Genomic DNA, 9414 nt, shown 5'->3' with positions numbered 1-9414 from the left:
TTTTTGAGGCAGCGTCGTCATTGTCCGCGAACTCTACTAATATCGTTGGTGCTAAGCTAGGTTCTTGTGTGTGATATCCAGAATAATCCCTTCTTCCTTACAGTTGAATCTGATTTCCGCTGTGTGGCCATCTGAGATTTTGTTACTGACTTAACAAAGCCATCATTTACAGAATGCAACTGCCATACTGTATATATAAAGGATATTCCAGTAATAGGTGTATATATAATCAGGGCTTGTTTGGGGGACAAATAGTGCCCGGGCACTTTTGGCTTAAAGGGGCCTCTCATAATTGGCAGTGCAAGGGTGCGGGGCCCAATTGGAAATGCCCGCTATGCCAGATGGCCAGTCCAACCCTGTGTGAAATTCTTGTTGACGGTATACAGTACTGTAGCTGACAAATGACACTGTGATACCAATTCTGTGCATTGAACATTCCAAACATTCAAGATATAAAATTTGCTCAGGGATGTGGACAACTGCTTGATTATTATAAAGGGAAGCGCTTTGATCTTAAGGTCTATCTACATACAGTATTCAGCACACTTGTGTTGTGTGGTATTGAGGTTTCATGTGTTGTGCATGTGCTGTTTTGTGTCTTTCATGCTCTTATCAAACTCACAAAGAGCATGCAAAGTACGTGACCTACAATACTATTCTCCTTTTTCTTGGTTTCCTTGTGTGTTTTGCTTCTACGGTATAAGCAGCTATCATTTGCGCGTATCTACTGTATCTTTTGGTGACAAACATCAGAGTGGTCTAGGCGTTTCTGAAGTCTGAGGTGCATTTCTCGAAACCATAGTTGCTTAGTATGTTAGCTACTTTGTTGTTTGCTATGGAATTTCTCCTTGGTAACTACCCAAGTAGCTAACTGGCTAACAGCTACGCTTTCGAGAAACACACCCCTGGCTTTCTTTGGCATGGAGGAGTTCACATCTTGGGCTGGTGGACCAGACGGTTTAGTTTCATTGCACTTTGTGCAAATATGTAGCTGCACACTCCCAAAAGACATACACTCTAAGTAGTATAGGCCAGTTTAATAACTTATCTGCTGTGAAGCTTCAAATCTCAAACAATACTCTGTGTGTCTGTGTGTGTGTGTATGTGCGTGTGCGCACGTGCATGTGTGAATATGTGTGCGTACATGTGAGTATGTGCATCCATGCAAGCATCTGTGCGTAAGTGTGCGTGCGTGCGTGCGTGCATGCGTGCGTGTGTGTGTGCGTGCGTGCGTGCGTGCGTGCGTGCGTGCGTGCGTGTGTGTGTGTGTGACGGAGTAGCAGAAGGAAAGAGGAAGTAAGCCCCAGCTCTTAAAAGGTCATGAATGAGTCATGAACAGTTACGTCTACTGAACCCTTTTCTCTAGAGTAATGGGGGCATGTGCGCGTGCGTGTGTGCGTGTGCGCATGTGTGTGTGTGTGTGTGTGTGTGCGTGCGCGCGCGCGTGTGTGTATGTGTGTGAATGTGTGTGTGTGCATGTGTGTGCGTGCGTGTGCATGTATCTGTGTGTGCGTTTGTGTGTGCGTGCGTGCATGCGTGCGTGTGTGTGTGCGAGTGTGCAGGTGCACATGTGTGTGTACGTGTGTGTATGTCTGGAGTATCTGGAAGTGCTCCCCTACATCCTCTCTTCCCGTGACTAGACCACCTGCCAAGATATAAATCCTCACTTCCTGTCACGGCAGCATCATGCAATTACTGACGCTGAGAGAAGGTCACTGCATTTGGGGAAATATATCACAGATTGGTAACCCTTCAGATTTGGGTACACTACTATCCACTATGAATTAGCTGCTTGCTAACAGTATCAGTAGCATCATATTGTCCATCTCTTAGTCAATTAATCACTTATTTATCATAATTAATCATTTATATCACTTTTGTTCAAATACTGTACCAAGCCATGAACGGTTCCTGAGGTTCTAAAAAACATTATATGTATAACGTTCATTATGTCTAGCTGTTTATATCACATTTTAGATTCTCTTTCACTTCAGACATGTAAAAGTTTTATCTTTACCTGACATGTTTTGATGGTATAACTTGACCCTCTGATGAAGATGGAAGTTATACCATCAAAACATGTCAGGTAAAAGATAAAACTTTTACATGTCTGAAGTGAAAGGAAAACTCAAATGTGATCTAAAAAACATTGTTTGTGTTACATAACGTATCCCCAAACCTCAAGATTAATACCAGGATCAAGAGGAGGGTCGGAGGGAGTGATATGATTTCACTGTCATCTCCAGAGTGGATTGATCCTGCTGTGTTCTTTCGTATGTTTTAGATAGTTGGGTAACAGTTCATAATACCGACTACATGCACTGTTAATGGTTTTTGATACTGATACATGTGTGAGTGAGAGTCGGGGAAGGATTGGCAAATGATACACCATTGTATCAGTATCAAAAACCATTAACAGTGTGTTAATGATTAAGTAATGGGAAATAATAAAGAGATAATGGTTAACAAATGTTTTAAAAAGGGTTATCTAAGGTTTGAATAATGCATAACAAATGCATAACTAATGCTTAAAAAGGAGTCGGTATTATAAAGTGTTACCGATAGTTTGAACTGATGGATTGAACTTGCACTGTGAACTGGTACTACAGTATGGCTTGTTTTCGTCTTGAGTGCACTTAAGGACGCTGTATGTCTAGCATACTATGTATGTCTGCGAAGAACTGTTATGTGTGACACATTTGACTAAGCGTGTTTGCATATCACAAACAGAGCATGCTATAAAACAAAACGGCCAACAAGTCTTAATATATTAAGCCCATTCTTCAGGTGGACAGTCTTTACTTGTAAAAAAAAAAAACATTGATAGCAATGAATATGTACACGCAATATACTTTTCTCTTTGTCATTTAATATTGCCACTCACTTTCGGAGAGAGGGATTTCTTCCTGATCTTATGTAATAGTCTAATCACTGATATCTGATTATAAATGTGACAGCCACGAAATCAACTGTGTAATTTGCTTGCGACTGTCAAATGGTGTGTGTTCGTGTAATTAATTAATCGGTGATGTGATCATCCCAGTCATAATCCCTTTTCCTCTTCACTCTTGTGTATAATATTATATCATATGGTGGACTTCACGTGGCATCCTGAGTCATAATTTATTTTCTTGGCCTTTTCATTCATGTTGGTTCATTCATGTTCTACAAAATACATCTGAAGCAAAAAGATATGTATGTCCACATTCTTTCATCATAAATGATGGTCGGATGTTTTGTTCAAATATAACTTAATGTAAATAAAATAAAGGATCCAGTCAGGTCTTCTGACAGTAATGTACTGTAGCTGAACTGTGTGTGTGTTTGTGTGTGTGTGTGTGTGTGTGTGTGTGTGTGTGTGTGTGTGTGTGTGTGTGTGTGTGTGTGTGTGTGTGTGTGTGTGTGTGTGTGTGTGTGTATCTTGAGCTTTGTGTGTGCGTGCGTGCGTGCATGTGTGTGTGCGTGTGCGTGCTGGCATCAATGCTAGCCTGTAATCTGCCCTCTCCGCAATTCAATTTGTGATCACTAGGGGCGCCTGGATTTCTAGGATATCATTAACCCCTTTAGAGTTTGTAAACAGATATGACGTAATTTGGCTGCGTGCGCATCGTTAGCCCAGAATCCATGCCCATGCACCGTTCACTTGTACAGAAACTCGACAGGTGTTTTCTCAGAAATAAGATAACGGATGGTCACGCTAACTTCAGTGGGCACGACAGACATGGGCATTCCAGACGATGTCATCAGTCCAGTCAGTAGTTTAATGTCTTGTAACAACAAAGATTTCCTATGCTTCTGGAACAGCCTCTTCCCTCTCAAAATAGCATAACAAGTGTACTTTTTGGAATCTCTATTTTTTATCAACGTACACACTTCAGAATGACAGTTTTTCTCTCTTAAGTTTCTGCACTGTCTGTTCGTATTTTGTCAGTTTTACATACAGCCTCCCCACTCCCTATTTTACCCATGCCTGCAGTTCACCTAGTGGCCGCTGTCGAGAGAGCGCAGCCCATTCTTTCTGAACGGAGTCTGCTCTCCACCGATGGCGGCCCTAGAGTGCAGTACCACCCAGAAGAGTGGAGTGAAGATTCTGAAAGAATAATGGTGAAAAGGTCCTGGTTCCTGTTCCTCATTCGAATCACCACCAGAATTTAATCACTTATTCCTTGGGTCATTTCCGTATCTCCACAAAGTTTCATACAAAAATCCGTTCACAAGGTTTTAAGTTATCCTGCTGACAAACAGACAGACAGACAAACCAACACGACTGAAAATATAACCTCGTTGAATTGGCGGAGGTAAAAAAAAAATAGTCAGTGGGACACAAGCTGCTGCAGAGTACTGTAAATCGTATCATATTGTTATTCAGGTAGGCATCCTACTTCAAAAAGCAACAGTTAGCAGGTATTCCCCTTCAGGAAAGCCGACAGGGGGGACAAAGGGGTGAGTCGTCCTGGGGGGCCAAGAAGAGAATGGGCCCAGGATTGGGTCCTCTTTACATTTCACATTACATTTCAAATGGCTTTGTCTTGGTCACAGTCTAAGCTGCTGGACCTGTTCCCCTTCATCTCTGAATAACAGATCCCCAAGGGAGGGGGGAACTGGTTTAGATGCTGGCCCCCCGCCCCCCAAATGTGTGTGTGATTTCCTTTGATGGCAGCTGTTGTCAGGGCTGGACTGAGGGAGATATGGGGCCGGGCACTTTTGGGTCAAAGCCCCCCCCCCTAATAATAATAAGGGGCACAGAACTGACTCACCGGTGGGCCCCCGCCCCCTCTTTTCAGATGTTTTTTTTTTTTAATTACATTTCTGAAAGTAGGGGCCCATAAGGGTGCAGGGCCCACCGGGAAATGCCCGGTATACCAGATGGCCAATGCAGCCCTGGCTGTTGTCTTCATGAGCCTCCCGCTGGAGCTTTACCGGACGAATAGACCAGCCGCGACGCGATTCAAGCGACAGAGAATCGCTTCTGTGCAGCAAGAGCGATACGAGCGATTGAAGCGACTAGCGTATGTCCAGGCAAAGCATTCAAACATTCCCATTGGCTGTGGTCACTGACCTCTATACATTCATTGGCTGTCGCGGCTGGTCGCCGAACCACGTCATAGAAAGTTGAAAGGATTTCAACTTCAAACTGTCGCTCTCGGTGTGCGAATCGCTCTAGTCTCCAGAATCGCTTTTGTCGTGCGACTCAATACAAAGTCAATTACTTCCGTCGCTCTTGTCGCAGTAGGTGTATTTGTGCGGTTAGCCTCTCTGCCACGTTGCTGGGCTGCCCTATGCCGTCGCAAAGAGAGCCGTAAATTGTTGAGGGCAGTCCTTTTGACACAAATAGTTTTTGAATGAGTTAAAGAATGCGACACAAAGAAATAGAGGCAATTCACGGCTTAGTATACCTGGGTTCGCAGTGTTTCTAAACACGATGTAATGAGGAGGGGGAAGACACTGGAAGCCAACCACGTGAGCTAATTTTTTGACCGACAGTGGTTTCCAACAATCAGAGGTTGAGTTGTGCGCAGCTAGGTTCGTGCAGCCAGGGAAAAACAAAAATTTAGAACCCATGTTTAGGTTAGCATTGTTGCGAATAGGGCTGGGAAATATGACGATATATATCGTTATCGTGATATTTCTCCTATATTGTTTATATCGTGATAGTAATTTTATCAATTTTATACAATTGAATATCATTTAATTACATTTCATGTTGTCACAATACACAGTATAATTTCATGTAATTGTAAAAATAAGAATAAAAAGATCCATTTTAAAGAAAGGTTGTTTTGCGACATGAAAAAATAAAGAGCAAATAAAGATAATAACTGAAAACGTATGTGATTGTGCTATATCGTGATATATATCGTTATCGTGATATAAAGTCCATATCGTGATAAGGTTTTTTCCCCATATCGCCCAGCCCTAGTTGTGAAAGCATTATGTAGTAGTCACAGATGGACAGAAGAGCACTATAAGTGGAGGAAATGCTTGGTGAAAGTAGTTCAAATATCACATTGGTTACCATAAATTGTTGAGGGCAGTTGTTAGAAAATATCTCTGGGGCAGCCCATTTGACACAAACAGTTGCAAAGTTAAAGAATGTGACACAAAGAAGTAGAGACGATTCATGTTTTAATGTACTATAGGTTGCCATTGTTGTGAAAGCATGAAGCGTTATGCTAAAAATGGGGTAGCCCTGTTTCAATGGTTAGAGCGCTGGCCTTTAGATCAAAGGGTTGCAGGTTCAAATCACACCCTCACCTGCACTTTCATCCATGGCTGACGTGCCCTTGAACAAGGCACCTAACCCCACATCGCTTCAGGGACTGTAACCAATAACTGTAGGTCGCTTTGGATAAAAGCATCAGCTAAGTGTAATGTAATGTAATGTAATTTAAAAATATATATAGTCACAGATGGAGAGAGGAGCGTTACAAGGGGAGTAAACGTCTAGTGAAAGTGGTTCAACCACTCATGTATTACTGTAGACATTGGTTACCCAAATTCAAGTAGCCAATTAGTACTGAAATGTCAGTCTTACTACATCATACATCATCAAACACAGTCCCTAGGCAATATCAACATTTACAGTCTGCCTTTAAAAAAATGAAAGTCTCCTGTTGACTGTATTTTGAGCCAACTGCAGTGTGCAGATCAGTAGTAGGTCTTTTGGGTAACCATATCTTGGCAGAAAGCGCAGCCAACTGTCAGTATAATTAGGTCACCAGAAAAGGTTAAAAAGAAAGACAGGTTGATTGGCATGGTAGCATAAATAGCAGTGGTGTTCATTTGTGTGGGCGTGGGGGAGCAGAGGTGAATTTGCTTACATGTGAAAGCTATTTCAGAGCGGCTAGCGTGGTGAGAGTAACTTCAAACCACTGCGTCGGAAGACACAATTGTGTGATTCTATTAGCAGACTTACAGTGTACTCCCATCTGACCCCTCGGAAATAAATCTCTAGAGAGGCCGCAATAGAAACCATAACTCATATCCTACGTATGTGACGGGTGGGATTGGATCTGGAGGTCATAGGTCGGACATCTGGGCATTTATCGCCAATTAACAGGCAGTGGCCACTTACGTAGGGGAGAATATGCCATTTTTATTTGGCGCTGATGTAATTGAAAATGTGCAACATAGAGTACGCCCACAATACTGGTTTGTCAGCTTTGATATTTAACGACATGGTAGAGTACAGGTGGCCACTGGAAGGTGGGTGACATTTGGTAGCTGTTTACTGCCAATAAGCTAGGTAGCTCTTTCCTGTATAGCATGGGTAAGAAACCTTTTTCATTCAAGTCCTCCAAAGTCCGCACTATGAACATAAACCATGGAGAGGGGACCCACTAGTTTGACGCCCTCTCGGTACTTACGTGGTACGTCACATGGTTATCAAACATTTCAAACAAGCGATTTAAGGTTAGGGTTAAGGTTAGGGTTAGGTTTAGGTTTAGGGTTAGGGTTAGGTTTAGGGTTAGGGTCGTATGACGTAAGCGGTAAGTACCGAAAGGCCGTCGAATTAGTGAGTCCCATTCCCCCCTGCACTTTGGGCCTATATTGACGGCGGCCATCTTTAAAACAGACCCCACCCCCTCATCAGGGGGTGGATTCCAAGATGCAGACTCCCGTCCTCCCTTGCTCACTTGCCTGCTTGTGACCTTGTGATGACGTCACAGACAACAGAAAATTAACTAAATATCTTGCAAGAGCACAATTCTAATGTCATTTTCTCATTTGCAATCGGGATGGTGAATGACGAACAGTCCCCCAAAAGTTGTTGTGGCTTTGCTGGCGGGGAAACTTTATTGTTTTCTCCACGGAAGCGGGGCGTCAGAAAAACGCGAGGCTAGAAGCACAAGTGGAGGACGGGAGTCTGCATATTGGAACGCACCCATGGCCACCTATAAAAACTTGTATTGCAAAGGTAATTTATAACATTTCTTTACAAAACGTGCCATATTTCATATGAAACTGCAAAATATTAATATTATGTCCGGATAAGATGGCCTAAAGTAGGGGTCCCCAACCTTTCTGGGTCTGAGGGCTACCAAGGGCTACCCGAGGACTACTGAGGGCTCTCCGAGGGCTACTTTTGTTCAAAATCCTCTACTGATGTCTTGGCATCATTCTCAAATCACACTATTATTGAATGATAATTTGCTTATAGGTTATAAAGAATAAATAATCTCTTTAGATAAAGAAAAACATATATGTGACTAAAATCTGGTAGTCGTCACTGTTTATTAACATCCTTGGGGGGCACCTCAGAAGCTCCTGCAGGGCTACCTGGTGCCCGCGGGCACAACGTTGGTGACCCCTGGCCTAAAGGGTAATGTATGCTCTATACTACATTATACCATCGCTGCTGCTCAAGCAGCTTCACTGGCTCCCCATCAAGTCACGCATTACCTACAAAGTCCTCCTAACCTTCAAGTCCCTCCATGGTCTGGCACCCCACTACCTCACAGACCTCCTTCACCCCTATGACCCCTCAAGATCCCTGCGGTCCTCTTCCAAGGGCCAGCTGATCGTCCCTAGTACCAGGCTCAAGGCCACCAGTGACAGAGCCTCCCATGTTGCTGCTCCCATTCTTTGGAACAATCTGCCCGACCACATCCAGAATGCCCCTTCACTGGCCATGTTTAAGCAACACCTTAAGACACATCTCTTCCTGGAGGCTTATGGCTGCTAGTTCCACAAGCACTTTCACTTACATGCATTCACACACACACTCACACACTGACACACACACACACTCATACTTTCCAACACAACACTCTGTGAAGGGCCCTTTGGTGTTTTGAAAGGCGCTATATAAAACGAAAGTATTATAATTATTATTATTATTGTATACTATGAGTGCCTTCCAATAGTCGGCCATTCTGCAATTTTTCACTTTTGACCAATCAGGGGCCCCCTGGCAGGTGGGGGCCCCTAGGCTGCAGCCATATCTAGCCTGTGCGTTAATCCGGCCCTGACCACATCAACTATCACTTACGTGCATGCGTTTTTCCTATAAATATGCACTGGATGTTCAACATGAACATCATTAAATGAAAACAGGTGAAACTCAATCGTCTCAATTATGATGCTCACATTATCATTGGGACTGCTTGCTTTGTTAGCATCTTGTCTCCACTATGATAACCAAGGAAATGGCTAAATGAATGCACACTAAATGTGTGTGTGTGTGTGTGTGTGTGTGTGTGTGTGTGTGTGTGTGTGTGTGTGTGTGTGTGTGTGTGTGTGTGTGTGTGTGTGTGTGTGTGTGTGTGTGTGTGTGTGTGTGTGTGTGTGTGTGTGTGTGTGTGCGTGCGTCTCTGTGTGTGTGGCCATGTGCTGCCATTCCCCGGGGGGCTTCAGCAAGTGACATTGGCTTCTCTGCTGCTCAGCAGCTGCTGTTTATACATAAAAATCTCT

Source organism: Engraulis encrasicolus, chromosome 1, assembly GCF_034702125.1.
Source record: "Engraulis encrasicolus isolate BLACKSEA-1 chromosome 1, IST_EnEncr_1.0, whole genome shotgun sequence".
In the NCBI taxonomy this organism is placed as follows: Eukaryota; Metazoa; Chordata; class Actinopteri; order Clupeiformes; family Engraulidae; genus Engraulis; species Engraulis encrasicolus.
The sequence above is the reverse complement of the archived record's forward strand: the minus strand, read 5'-3'. Positions refer to the sequence as shown.